This window comes from Staurois parvus, unplaced genomic scaffold (assembly GCF_062004578.1).
Source record: "Staurois parvus isolate SC_StPar_1 unplaced genomic scaffold, SC_StPar_1.0 ptg000748l, whole genome shotgun sequence".
Taxonomy (NCBI): Eukaryota; Metazoa; Chordata; class Amphibia; order Anura; family Ranidae; genus Staurois; species Staurois parvus.
Window position 1 is genome coordinate 2,815,801 of NW_028318544.1, and position 15,273 is coordinate 2,831,073.

The 15,273-nt window shown below is 39.7% G+C and overlaps 1 protein-coding gene across 1 annotated transcript in view; it reads left to right on the forward strand.

The window, feature by feature from the left end:
• The window catches only part of CUNH8orf34 (chromosome unknown C8orf34 homolog), a 377,615-nt gene that overhangs the window by 354,735 nt on the left and 7,607 nt on the right, over positions 1 to 15,273 (forward strand). The gene's annotated exons all lie outside the window — the stretch shown is intronic.

Genomic DNA, 15,273 nt, shown 5'->3' on the forward strand with positions numbered 1-15,273 from the left:
TATATAGGTGGGAAGCCAGGTAGTCTCAATACATAAATTTCAAAAAGCAGTATTATGTATATAGCAGGCACTATATACATGAATCTATATACCCAATAAAGGGTTTCCAAAAATTGCTCAAACTGAGATAGTAAAGCGGTTCCTTAAGGATAGAGCTATATCACAGCGTACAGCATGTGTGTGACATAGAAGATATATATTCCCCCTAGGGGGATTTCCAAAAATTCCCTGAAAAAACAGGAGTACTAGGCACATATAACGTTCCCTCTCAACTCCATATAAGCTCTATGAGTCTAAACAGCAACTGCCGCTAACTGAGCCAAATAAGCAAAAATAACTTGCCACCGGTGGAAGGTATGCTCCTATTTGAGATTGCCATATGCGGACTGCTGTAATAGTAGCTATGGTGTGATCTATGTGCTATTTAAGACCATATTTTTTTGTTCCAGTTTCCACTTACCAGGAAGTTACTCTACATATCCTGGCTTATACCAAGAGTACGTTTGAAGAATACATGGCTAATCTAAATACAAGCTTGAATTATATGGAAACCTAGGATCAAATAGCTAGAAAATACCCCATAGCCTTATATGGTTCCCTATGTGCCAAAATCACCCAGAAATGAGGAGTGCTTTTAAATGATTTTATTTGTCTGATATGTTCACCGTGCTTATGTTTAACCTCCCCATGATCTATGTGATCAAATAAAGTACTCTTTGTAACTATTGAACCTACATTACTCCGCGTGGATCTTTAAGTAACCTCTTTTTTCTAGGTGGTGTTGCTCTTGTCACACTACCATATTGTCTACTATGCATTTCCCGGTTTATAAATCCACACTTCTATGACAAGTGAGTCGGAGATAGTACTAGGACACAAATTATTTGTGCCCTTATAGGTGGCTTTTTTCTGTTCTATTTTTTGTGGTATATTTGCATGGGCCTGTTGGCAACTGGTTAAAAAATGAAGCAGAGATATACTACCTAATAGTCTCTCATGTGTTGTGGTGAGATGCCTGGAATTGGAATCCCAGATCTTCACATCCAGTGCAGCCCTGACTAGAGGGTTCAACTCTCCTAGATGTGTGATTCATTTTATTGGATGGTCCATACAGCAGAATTAGTGGGAACAGAGCAAGAAACTATTGTAAGGTAATGACACTACGAGAGACATAAGAAGCCAGAGGGTGACTAAACCCAGTAGACTCCACTGGTAACTAAAATATCACTTGGGTGGACTGACCCTTCAACTGTACAGAATACAGGTGAAACTCAAAAAATTAGAATATCGTGCAAAAGTTCATTTATGTCAGTAATGCAACTTAAAAGTTGAAACTAATATATGAGATAGACTCATTACATGCAAAGCAAGATAGTTCAAGCTGTGATTTGTCATAATTGTGTGATGATTATGGCTTACAGCTCATGAAAACCCCAAATCCACAATCTCAGAAAATTAGAATATTACATGCAATCAATAAATCAAGGATTGTACATAGAACAATATCGGACCTCTGAAAAGTGTAAGCATGCATATGCACTCAGTACTTGGTTTGGGCCTTGTCATGTACCGCCTGGCGGAGTCTCTAGCAACCCACAGCATGGGATTCCTCAGGGCGCGGGGTCTAAGTCCCAATCTTGCTTTGCATGTAATGAGTCTATCTCATATATTAGTTTCACCTTGTAATTTGCATTACTGATATAAATGAACTTTTGCACAATATTCTAATTTTTCGCGTTTCACTTGTATGGTGGTGGTACACAAATGAAAGTTGTACGGGAAGCACGGAATGATACAAATGCCAGTCATTACATACTTAAAATGGAACTACACTGCATCTGAGCGCCACAAACCAAAAATGCTATTTAATTCATTTCTAATAATCAAAGCAAACTTCCCCATTCATCAATGTTTCCACGCTTTATTTTGCTGAGAAATCACTTTGAAAAACTCTTGGCTAGCATTTCTGGCTGTGGCCACCTTGAGTAAGGGCAGATGACTGATGTAGCATTTGCTTCCTGGAATCCATCTGCCCTTAGCTCAGGCAGGAGGATGTGTTTAGCTGAGAAAGCCCCTCTTCCACTCCTGAATACTCCTGGAATGTATGACTTCATTGCCTAGGCTAGAAACCAGGAAGTAACTGAAGAATTGTTAAAAAAAAAAAAAAAAAAAAAGAATACTTTTAAAACAAGTAAATATGATCTACTTTCCTAAATACATTGCTCAAAAAAATTAAAGGAATACTTTTTAATCAGAGTATAGCATCAAGTCAATTAAACTTCTGGGATATTGATCTGGTCAGTTAAGTAGCAGAGGGGATTGTTAATCAGTTTCAGCTGCTTTGATGTTAATGAAATGAACAACAGGTGCACTAGATGGGCAACGATGAGACGACTCCCAAATCAGGAATGGTTTTACAGGTGGAAGCCACTGACATTTTTTCACTACTCATCTTTTCTGACTGTTTTCCACTAGTTTTGCATTTGACTAGGGTCAGTGACACTACTGGTAGCATGAGGTGATACCTGGACCCTACAGAGGTTGCACAGGCACAGTCTCAAGAGCATGGAGGAGATTTCAGGAGACAGGTAGTTACTCTAGGAGATGATATATAAGTGAGTGCTTCTAAAGAAGAGCTGCTAGCACCAAACAAGTGACACACCAAACTTTGGAATCATAAATTACCTAATACATGCAAAATTATCAATAAACAATTTATGTGCAAACCAAATCACCAATACTCAGAAACTAGAAAGTGATAGTACAATGTGATAAATTGAAATACAATAAATAGTGATAACACCATATAATGAAAAAGTCCAATCAGTAAAGTGTGTATCCAACTTCGTATAAAGTCCAAAGCAGTGTAAAAAGAAAGAGGTGTTCCACAGTCCTTAGATAAACTACCTATTACTGTTAAAGCCCCACTAATGGCTTGGAGATTAGCTACTAAACTTCGGACTGACATTTCTTCCCCTGCCACGAATGTACTAAATGTTCTCCTTCCACACCTGGCGGTTACTGACTGGTCTTGTTATGGTCTACACAATGTGACCGATTTTTATGAACAGGCTAAACTTAAATGTTTAAGAGGTCTGCAAAAGGGTAACAAATTTCCATTGTCAATACTCTAAGTTATTTAGTTATTTAAGTTATTTATTCACCATTTTATATTGAAATTGCCTCCCCCTCCCTTACAAATAGACACCAGAATATGGCAGTTTTATAACTACCCACCTAAATCTACCAAAGGGATTGCCTTTTTTTACACCCTTTTCCAAAATAAGTTATCTTTCCATAAAACTGGCCATATCCTGGCGTGGGAGATAGATCTCCACAGCTCATATACTCAGACACAATGATTACACGCATTCAAATATTCCTATCCTATATCCCTGTGTTAACTACTGGGAAATCACACACAAAATAACATCTGGTCAGTACCTCACTCTGTACCGTATAGCTCACTATATACCGTGAGGCTCTCCTTTGTGTTGGAGAGGTTGTGGCCAGGTGGGCAACCTATTTCACGTGTGAAGTGAAAAAATGCTGCGCTACATGAAGCCGTGGTACAAACTATTATATAACCAAAAAAACAAAGTGAAGAAATAAATATATATTAGAAGAAAAAATTGTAGGACAAATATATATATATATATATATATATATATATATTCATATGTGTGTGTGAAAAACACACAAAAAAATAAAGAATATTTTAAGTGTGAATCAAAATAAAAATACTTAAAAAAACAAGTTCAATCAATAAAGTGTTCATTTTTATTTATTTCAGGTACTTATATAACGCTGTCAATTTATGCAGCGCTTTACACATATATATATTGAACATTCACATCAGTCCCTAACCTTCAAGAGGTGTACAATCTAAGGTCCCTAACTCACATTCATACATACACATATTAGGGCCAATTTTAGAGAAGATCCAATTAACCTACCAGCATGTCTTTGGAGTGTGGGAGGAAACCGGAGAACCCGGAGGAAACCCACGCACGCACAGGGAGAACATGCAAACTCCATGCAGAAGGCGCCATGGTCGGGAATCAAACCCATGACCTATTTACTGCAAGGCAGACGTGTTAACCGCTAAGCCCCTGTGCCACCTGTTCGGTGAACCCTCCTTTGGATATCAAAAAATATGTGCATCTGTCATCAATTCCCGTGCAAAGACATCTTCCACCATATATCTGATCACCTCACGCAGTGTGACCTCACATTATATAATGTTACAGTCTAACTGCATTTTTGGTCCCATATTGACTCAGAAGATCAGCTTGCTGAATGAAGACTCCAAAGTAAGCGTCTTTGCATCAGCCATATTCCTCATTAAAAAGAACTCGATATAGTGCTTTATCCTTTTAAACTTTTATTCATCAATTAAAACATATGAAATGCACTCACGTTCCGGAGGTGTATTTTGCACCAGGTATGATGAAGATCCAGTGATGTACTGATTAAACACAAGATGGCAGTATTATCTCAGTAGCAGAGTCCTGTATAAGCTCAAAACAGACACCATCTGTAATATAATGCAAGGCAAAGCACGGGCCCACTTAATGAATGCTATTGCCAGCTGTAATGTCGTAAGAGCTGTTTGTAGAGTACTACAAGCTGCTATCCCGATGAATGGCAACGTCGTGACGTCATCCGCACACTCCTCCCCAATGTGTTTCGTCACTAGTCACGTGACTTTATCAAGGGGATATGATTGGAAAGTCCGACAATCAATCAATTCGTATAGTAAACCGGCGCCATTTTGTTGTGGACCGGCCTAGTACATGGTGGAAAAGCCGATCGGCTCCATTTTAATAAAGACCAAACAAGTTAAAAAGAACAAATGCCTTTCCTTAATAAATAACATGGAATCTGTATTACATGAGCTGTGGAGATGTCACCCATTCACCATCCTCAGCCCTCAGTACAATTCACATGGAATGCTCATCAAACAAGCTGCAAAGCCACCCACTAACAATAATATAACAATAATAAAACGAAAAAGAACATTGGCATAACATTATTTTAAAATTTTGTGAATAAAATAAAAAATATATATAATAAAAATTATATATATTAAAAAAGATATAACAAAAATTATACACATTAATATAATTAAACAATAAAAAATATATATAATATGTATACATTTGATATGTATAAAATAGATATAAACCTAAATTAAAAATCACTAATAAAGCAGTTAAGATCAAATTATCTATTTATCCCCATTGGGAAACAAAGTTTGAAGCTCATGGATCCAGTAGAACTCCCTTTTACTAAGCTCTCTTATCTTATTACTACCCCTCCAATTCTTTTTATATACTTCAATACCCCAAAAAGTCAAACCTGAATCCAGAAAATGCCTGGAAACATAATGTTTAGGAAATCCTTTGGTAATATTGGGGACATGTTCTTGGATTCTATCTTTAAGCATTCTTTTGGTGCGTCCAACGTGTTGAAGCCCACAGGGGCAGGATAAACCATATACAACTCCCACTGTGTTGCATGATATAAACACTTTGATCTGATATGACCTGCCTGTAACAAAACTACTAAAACTCTTCCTTCTTTTTTTTTTAACACTTCACCCTTGTGCTGCTATAACACAGTCCACAGGCATAAAAACCTTTTCCATTAAAAACTGTAAAACCCTGCTTCTTGGCAGGGTCCACCACATTATGAACTAACTTATCCCTTAATGTTAAGGCTTTTTTGTAAATGAACCTAGGGGTGTCCATAAGAAGAGGACCAAGTTGTTTAACCAATTTTAGTATAGGCCAATATTGTTTCACAAACCGCTCAACTTGTCTAAACTGGATATTATAATCCAAAATAACTGGTAACCCTTCCATGGTTTTGGTTCCATGGGTTTTATCCATAAGTAGGGATTCTCTATTCAGAGACCTAACTTCCTCCCTTGCTGTCTCAATAGGATCTAACTTGTAACCTTGTAATCTGAGGGGCCAATTCATATGATTGAGGAAGAACTGTACCTATGAGTCAGATTGTAATACTCAGTCCCATGCATTGGCCAACAAGTTTATTGTTAAAGGTTACAAGTCAGATTCTACAGTGCGGGCTTCCCTCCTCTCCTTTCCACCAGCAGCTGCAAGCAAACACAATAGGATCCTTCAGGATGGAGAGTAGAGGAAGGGTCTCATAAATATGTCACATTAACCAACCCCTTAATTTCCTGAATGAACACAATGAGTGATCAGTATGGATCTCTCACTGTTTATTCATAACTGAAACATAGTAATCTGTGATTTGTTTTGTTTGGTTTTTTTAAGGGAGACTTGTCAGGTTGGCTGTATAGGGCCCCATGGTTTCTAACAGCAGCCCTGCTCAGGGTGTCTCCTTTATCTCTCAGCATCATATGGAGCCAACCTTGCATGCATGAACTAGAGTTGTGTCTCCCTACACTGTGTGAATCAGTAGAAACACGCAGGCCTGTAGCTTAGGGTGGTAATACATTCCCCGGATCTTCCCACTTCCTCCTCCCTCCTCTTCCCCAAGCTAACAGACTGATTCCAGGCTGCACTGTCCACTGTTAACCCTTTCCTGTGAGGACCAGAAGTTGAGGGAAGCATCACTTAGAAAGCAGGAGCCAGCACCATTGAAAGCTGTAAACTGCAAATGAATTTTAACAAATAGATTGCTTATTTTATTATTGTATATGTTAAACCAAAAGATGCTGAGGGTTTAACACTACTTTTGAAGATGAATTGCAGTTGCCATTTATGCAGTGCTATGTCAATGTGTCACTTGCAATAACCTCTTTTAGCTTGGGCACTGAATATATTATCTAGACCCCCCAGCAAGTATTAGAATGTCCCTGTAGCACCTTTTTTAAAACGGTTATTGAGATGTTCTTCTTTCCGTTTTTTTGTTTGTTTTTTTTCACATAGGAATAATGATCTTGTGTTTGGCTCCCCCACTGCTGGTGTCTGGGAAAGTAAAACCTGCAAAGTAAACATGTCATTTGTTTCAGATACGTAATGTTCCCCCTCCATTTGTGGTCAGGAATCCTGGAGGACTCTCTTTCCCACACACTTTTCACAGCAAAGTGGTTACAGCTACTGTTCTTAACATTCTCTAATTTCATAGCAAAGTGTGAAGTACAAAGTATGTTTTCACATGTTAATCCTATTACAGACACTCTGCCTATTCCCTGCAATGTGAAGAGCAGTATCAATATAAAAAAAGAAACAGTTGACGTATTTATGGTGAGATGTACAGGTTAACTCTGTCCACACAAACCCTTATGTAAGCATTCCAGACATAAGCCAATAAAGTGCCTCACTCATTGTAAACTGATTACTTAATACCTTTACATCTGAAGCAGTAAGTACAAAATAATATATTTGTTCAACAAACTTTTCATTTTGCAATATAGGAAGATTAATAGGAGTGCATTTGACCTGTTTTTAAGCCTAACTAATAGAATTTAGTATGCACTTGTTAAAATATCGGATTTATTTTAAGCCAGAAACAGTTATAGTTGTATGATGTCATCTTCTAACGTGTTGATTTTGTGGCTATATAAGCATGAATGCCTCACTTGTATTTTATTTGTTTTGCTTAAAGCCTAACTCCAGACAAAAAAAAATGATCCTTTGCAGTGGGGTTGTGCCTGCACTGCAAAGGTTAATTGCATGTTTAGGTCCAGGAGAACAATAACAGGAAATATACTTGTAGGGCAAATGTAGAATATATATATATAGACCGGACACTGCAGCTTTTCCACATCTCCACACTCCACCAGTCTAGGGTCCTGTTGTCTTCAAAACCAGAGCAGGGTCCAAAGTCCGGCTCTAGATGGGAGGACACAGAGGGACAGTCCACTGCCAGATGGCGGGGGAGCACCGCCTGCTAGCGGAGTGAAGGATCAGATAAGTAAAACTGTTTCTCATCTCCACTGGGCAAAATTAGCTCTTAACCCTTGCAGTGTGTGTACTGCCCCATTGCAAGGGATGTTTTTCTGCCCAGAAATTGGTTTTAATAACAAGGCTCAAATCTTGACACAGGTTTTCATTGCTGTGCCTAAATGCTTATATTGTAAACTAAGGCATATCCTATGAACCTATCACATTTGTCTGCACCCTTTTTGCAAACCTGTCGTAATGGCACCGCAATGCACCTTGCTAATGCATGTGCCCAAACACATGGTAGAAACGTACCATGGGTTTTGGTGCTGTGCAATTTTAAAAAGGATCACTTCTTTTGGCCCATTTTCATGTATAACACAGCCCATTGAAATTAATGAGCTTCCCTAAATGTGACATGCAAAAACACACATGCGTTCACCTGACTAAGTGTGAACGGAGCCTAAGTGGTTGCCTGCAGCCTTTGCTTATTGTAAATAAGTTATTTTTGCATTACAGTGTGAACTTAGTTATAAGCAACTACTTGTACACCCTGCATACTTTGTCTCTGTGGCAGAAATTGAAATCCCACATGATGGGACAAAGACAGCAAATCAGAATTAAGTGACAAGGATATATTTTTTTAATTTAATTATGTTTTTATTTCAAGAAAATACTCAGATACAGGGCCATGCAATGCAGATACAATTCCACAAAAAGGGAAATAAAATAATGAATACAATACAATTTATGCTTATCACCAGAAAGTTTCATATCTATTCAATGTGGTGTTTACCAATGAAAGAGGCGAGGTTTTACATCAGGAGTGCTCAACCTTTGGAAAGGCCACTTAAGTGATTTGGTAACCAGTCCTGGGTCACAATGAAATAATCAGTGTAGCACTTTAACATAAAAATAACAATAAAATAAATAATAATAATAAGCAGTCCCCCACCAAGGTGGAATAATTATGTGCCAATAATACACATATTATCGCAAAAGTCTATATAAGAGTCTACATAATCTGGAAATGCTGGTGCTTCGTAAAACCAGAGACCAAAGAATAGAAAGCGTCCGTCACCTTCCACCCAACCACTCAGCCTCTTACCAGAGGATTTGACCACCCAAAGGATTGGTCAAATAGCGCAGTTATCAGGCGCGCAGATTTACCATAGGCTTCCAAATATGTCTCCCAGAAGATCCAGATAGTATACGAGATATATTCTAAACAATAAGATCTCAGATGGCAGATAACTCTCCACGCAGTAAACACCACAAAAGGAAAGAGTAACCGCTCATAGTGTAGTAATTTAAAAAGGTATTTAAATGTATTCAAAATATTGCACTTACAATTAAAAAATCAGCCTGTCAATGTAATCTTACCATCCAACAAAATGGCCACAATCCGTGGCAGTGCGTGGTGACGTCACACGTTATGGCTCCACTATAACCATTTCGTCACACAGAAGACATCGTCATGGGTGTGGATAGCGGTCTTTGATGACACTATTCGTTTACATGACAAAACATTTTTTTTTGCTAGAAAATTATTTTAAACCTCCAAACATTATATATATATTTTTTTAAAGCAGAGACCCTAGAGAATAAAACAGATGTTGCAATTATCTATGTCACACAGTATTTGTGCAGTGATTTTTCAAAAAATTTTTGGGAAAAATACACTTTTTTAAATTTTAATGCACAAAAATAAAATATATTGCCAAATTGTTTGATAAAATATAAAAGGTGATGTCACGCCGAGTAAATAGATACCAAACATGACATACTTGAAAATTGCGCATGCCCGTGCAACGGCGACGAACTACGTAAATATTTTATATCCATAGGCAATGTTTTAAAAGCCTTTACAGGTTACCAGTTTAGATTTACACAGGAGGTCTAGTCCTAGACCTACTGCCCTCGATCTAACATTTTCTGTGATTCCTCGCATGCATGGTGCAATCTTTGTTTACATACCGGCAGGGGACCAATGCTTGCATTTGCCTTTGCGCACAAAAACGGGGATGAGGGTGGGGTGAATTTTTTTATTTAATGATTTATTTTGCTTTTTTTCATTTTTACACTGTACCTTTCATTTTTTTTCTGATCACTTTTATTGTTATCACAGGGAATGTAAATATCCCCTGTAATAGCAATAGGCAGTGACGGGTACTCTCTTTTTCTGAGAAATCTGGGGTCTATTAGACTCTATATCTCTCCTCTGCCCGTAAAGCATCTGATCACACCAACATTGCTCCTGCAATGCAATGCTTGCTTTGAATTGGTTAACTTCATGACAGTTTGAAATAGTGATCTGTGATTGGCTATAGCTAATCACATGGTGCAGGGTGCTGGGATTGTCCCATGTACCATGTGATAGCTGTGGGCAAATCACAACCCACTAGGAAGAGAAGCAAAGCTGTTCTGAATCAGATTGATTCATTACAGTTTTGCTAACATTGTGATCACGTGATTGTATTGTGATCACATGATCACTGGGTCCCGATTACCAAGATCCACATTTGCAGGAGGGAAGCAGCCACAGTGACATTAAGGTACATCGCTGGTCCTGTAGCTGCCACCCATCCACAATACATTGCGGGTGGGTGGTCTTTAAGTGGTAACACAAAGTGTTCAATTTACTAAAGGGCAATTTAGTCTTCACTTGGCAAGAGAATTTCCTCTTAGCTTAGTGAATGAGATGAAGCTCTGCTGACTTTCAGCATCCAATCATGTGCAAGCAAGGCCGTGGATAAGGGACCTCTTGTGCAGGGCCAAGGCCAGCGGGGGGGGGGGGGGGGCAGGGGGCAGGCAGCTGGTATAATATGATGTGGGCAGGGAGGGTGATCAGCACGAATTACTGGAACCAATCCCCTGTATGGTTCTTCCTGCAGCAGCTGAAAGCTGGATTCTTTTCCTCTCCCTCCCAGCTGCTGCAGAGATAGTCATACAGGGGATCGGTTCCACTAATTGCACCACTCCACTGCACCCATCACCCTCCCTGTGCACCATACGTTTCCATCTGCTACCCAGGCCCCCCTGTGTGCCCCCACCCCCTGCAGTGCTTCCAGCATCTCTCCTCTGCTTCCCACCGGCAGCTGCAAGCACACAATAAGACCCTTCAGAATAGAGCTTGGCGGATGGTTCCGATAAATATGTCACATTTGCCAGCCCCTTTCCTTCCTTAATGAACACAATGAGTGATTGGTACCAATCACTCACTGTATTCATTCATAACGAAGCATCGTAAACTCTGTTTATTTTTTGTTTTTTGGAGGGGGCCCTATCAGGTCGGCTGGATGGGGCCCTGTGGTTTTCTAACAGCAGCCCTGTGTGCATGAAAAAATACAGTTTTTTTACTGATACATGATTGGGTATCCTTTGCAAGGGAATTATCACTTTGTAATTTTCCTTTAGTTTAGTGAATGTGGTGAATATTCACTTTGTAGTTGATTTACAAAAAGGCAAATAGTATGTTCACTTTGCAAAGTCTGCATACCAGAGTAAGAAGCATTAAGTCAGTAAGTAAAAAAGAAAGGAGACCCCCCCCCAACATTTTTTTCTTTTATTATTATTAAATCTTTTATTAAACTTTTTTTTTTCTCCATTACAGAAACACAACAAAATATAATTTTCATCCAAAATACAAACATTTCTCCTGAATTTTCCATTCCAACCTCCCTCGCTCGCTCCAAACCCCCTTACAACTTACTCCGGTGCATATAACTCTTCCCTTCTCTTTCCAACTTTCCAATCTATACCTGTAATCTTTTTCCTCAGTCCTCACTTCCGACTCTTCCTTTTTCTTCCTATTCTTTATTTCCCTTCAACCTTTCTTTTCCCTTCTCTTATTCCTGCTACAGATTTAGAAAACATGCCCTTTTATTCTCCTACCTCAAATCAGAACCCTTGGCCTCCCACTACTTCCATGTATTTTCCAGATGCCTTGAAGTCAGACCATCTTCCCCATTCCTTCCTAAATTTACCCATATTACCTTCATCCATATGGTATAACTCCTCCATCTTATTTATATATTCCACCCTGTCTAACCAGTCCCTCATTATAGGAGGCTCCTGTACCTGACAAAATTTAGGAATAAGCCCTTTAGCCGCACTAATTAGATGGTATAATACACTATTTTTATACTGCTTCACTGGTACTGTCCTATAAAACAAACACATCCATGGATCCTTCTGTATAGATGTCCCCAATATCTCTTGTGTAAACTGGGTTAGATCTTGCCAAAACACCTTTGTTTTTGGACAGTCCCACCATATATGTGTCATTGTTCCCTTGGCTCCACATTCCCTCCAACATAATGGTGATACTTCTACTCGTTTATGTGAAACACTCGGTGTCAAATACCACCTCGTTAAACAATTATAATTCATTTCAACCGTGTTCATGTTAATCACCCCATGTGTTAATTGAAACATTTTATTTTTCTGTGATTCATTAATTTTTGTTCCCAGTTCCCTTCTCAATTTCTCTAAGAACAGCGGAGGACCTGCCGCCCCCCACCTCCAATTCAACAAGAATCTTATATATCCCAGAAAGTAACATGTTGTGGAGCCATATTGAAACCCAAAATCTTTTCAAATGGGAACATGTCCTCCGTCATCCTCAGTGGTTGTTGTAACTTTGCAACAAAATGTCTTAATTGATAATATCTCAGTTCATATAATGCCACAAATCACTCTCTTTTACTCTTTAAGTCTTGATAAATGCCCAACTTCCCTTTAACTACTATATCCCCCAAACGTGCATCTACATCTTTACATCCCCGAAATGTTATCCTTCCCCAGCGGGAAAAACTCAGTACCCACCAGATACAATGTACTTCCAATCCATTTGAATGTGCAATTTTATGTAAAATATATATATATATATATATATATATATTTGTCATATACATATACCCATGGCATGTGTGAGCAATAAATCATTTAGGTGACAGTTTTGTGTAATAAATGTTTTATTATTTTTTGTCATTTTCCACCAACATTTTAAGATGAATCCCCTTCATCAAGGCAGGCTGGCCTGTTGACTATCACTTCTCTATACAGCAATAGCACCAGTTGAGACAAATGCAAAGTTCATTTATACAGCTTAGTCATTTATCTAAATGAGTATGAACTCCTTAACCACCTCCCGTCCGGCTGTTGTATATAAACGGCCTAAGGGTGGCAGTGCAGGATCAGGTGGCCATTTATAAATGGCCTCCTCGCCCTCTGCTTGTGCACCCTCCCTGGGAGCACGCAGCACCGCGATCCGGTGCCTGCTGTGTCCTCCGGACACAGTTGAACACCGATCGTCGGAGGGGACCTCTGTGCGAGGTCCCAATCATGTGATCACTGATTGGCCAATCTGTGAATGATCACAGAGGTCACATGGTACAAGGCTATTCACAACACCCTTGTACCATGTGACAAGCTGTAACCAATCACAGCTCACACAGTAGTTCTCAATGGCTGCAAGAATGCAGCCAGAGAGAAGGAGAAATGATTGCTTTTACAGCCTTTATGAGTGTAAAAGCAATCAGTGTAAAAAAAACAAAACAAATCTTCATCACCCCCCACAAGTAGTACAGTGTCACCATGGTGACACTGTACTGCTAGGGTGACAGTATGTAAAATATAAAAAAAACAAATGTTTGAAAATGATAATTTTTGGTTATAAACTAATTTTAGTTATTTTTTTTTTACTAAAAATATAACGGAATAAATGTTGGCCAAGATTTATGATGAAATATTATTTATTTGCAAAATTACCGTATTTTTTCGCTCCATAAGACGCACTTTTTTCCCCCCAGAAAAGGGGGGAAAATGTCAGTGCGTCTTATGGAGCGAATATAAAGCGGCCGGTCCGGTATTTCTGCCGCCACCATGTCAGAATACCGGGCCGGCCGCTCAGCTGTTCTCTCCTGCAGGGCCTTACCTGTTCCTCGCTCCAGCGCTGCACAGTCTTCCCGCGCTGGCTTCTGTGACAGCCGGTTGCCCACTGTGCATGTGCTGCACTATGTGAATGATCCGGTGTCTTCTGGGACACATGACAGGTCCCAGAAGGCGCCGGGCCATTCACAAAGCGCAGTGCTTCTCGCGCATGCGCAGTGGGCACCCGGCTGTCACAGAAGCCGGCCCGAGAAGAAGGAAGGAAGGACAACTCCATGGAAGTGGGAGCGGGTACCTGTCAAATTCAGGTACCCGCTCCCCCTCCCTCCCCAAAGGTCAGCAGTCTCTGGTCATTCCCTGCACTGTCTGCAGTCTCTGGTCATCCCCTGCACTGTCTGCAGTCTCTGGTCATTTCCTGCACTGTCTGCAGTCTCTGGTAATCCCCTGCACTGTGTCCGCAGTCTCTGGTCATCCCCTGCACTGTGTCCGCAGTCTCTGGTCATCCCCTGCACTGTGTCCGCAGTCTCTGGTCATCCCCTGCACTGTGTCCGCAGTCTGTGGTCATCCCCTGCACTGTGTCCGCAGTCTGTGGTCATCCCCTGCACTGTGTCCGCAGTCTCTGGTCATCCCCTGCACTGTGTCCGCAGTCTCTGGTCATCCCCTGCACTGTGTCCGCAGTCTCTGGTCATCCCCTGCACTGTGTCCGCAGTCTCTGGTCATCTCCTGCACTGTGTCCGCAGTCTCTGGTCATCTCCTGTACTGTGTCCGCAGTCTCTGGTCACCCCCTCTACTGTGTCCGCAGTCTCTGGTCATCTCCTCTACTGTGTCTGCAGTCCATTGGTTCAGAATATTTTTTTTTCTTGTTTTTCGCCTCTAAAACCTAGGTGCGTCTTATGGTCAGGTGCGTCTTATGGAGCGAAAAATACGGTATATAAGAAAACACTTTTTTTCAAAATTTTTGGACTTTTTAATTTACATAGCAAAAAAAATAAAACTCCCAGTGGTGAATAAATAACACCAAAATAAAGCTTTATCTGTCTCAAAAAAATGCTAAAAAATTCATATGGGTACAGTGTTGCATGACCGCGCAATTGTCATTCAAAGTGTGATAGCACTGAAAGCTGAAAATTGGCCTGGACAAGAAGGGGGTGAAAGTGTCAGGACATGAAGTGGTTAAGAAAATGTTAATGAAATACTTTATGCATCAGTTTTGTGGAAGCTGTGAAATATATTATTATATATTTAATATTTCTGAAATCGCTTTTTTTTTTTTAATTATATCTTTTATTAAATTTTCTTTTAAAAACACAATACAAATAACAACATATATCTTTTGTCACATCATATACATCCACTTTAACCCCATTCACACCCACCCCCAAATCACTTTTAATGAAAAGTTAATTCTATAGGAATAGTTGGTTTGACTTTGGGTTGGCTTAAGTTGTTCATGTACTGTTCTACATCAGTATTTGATCTAACCTCCCTGGAAAACTTTGGC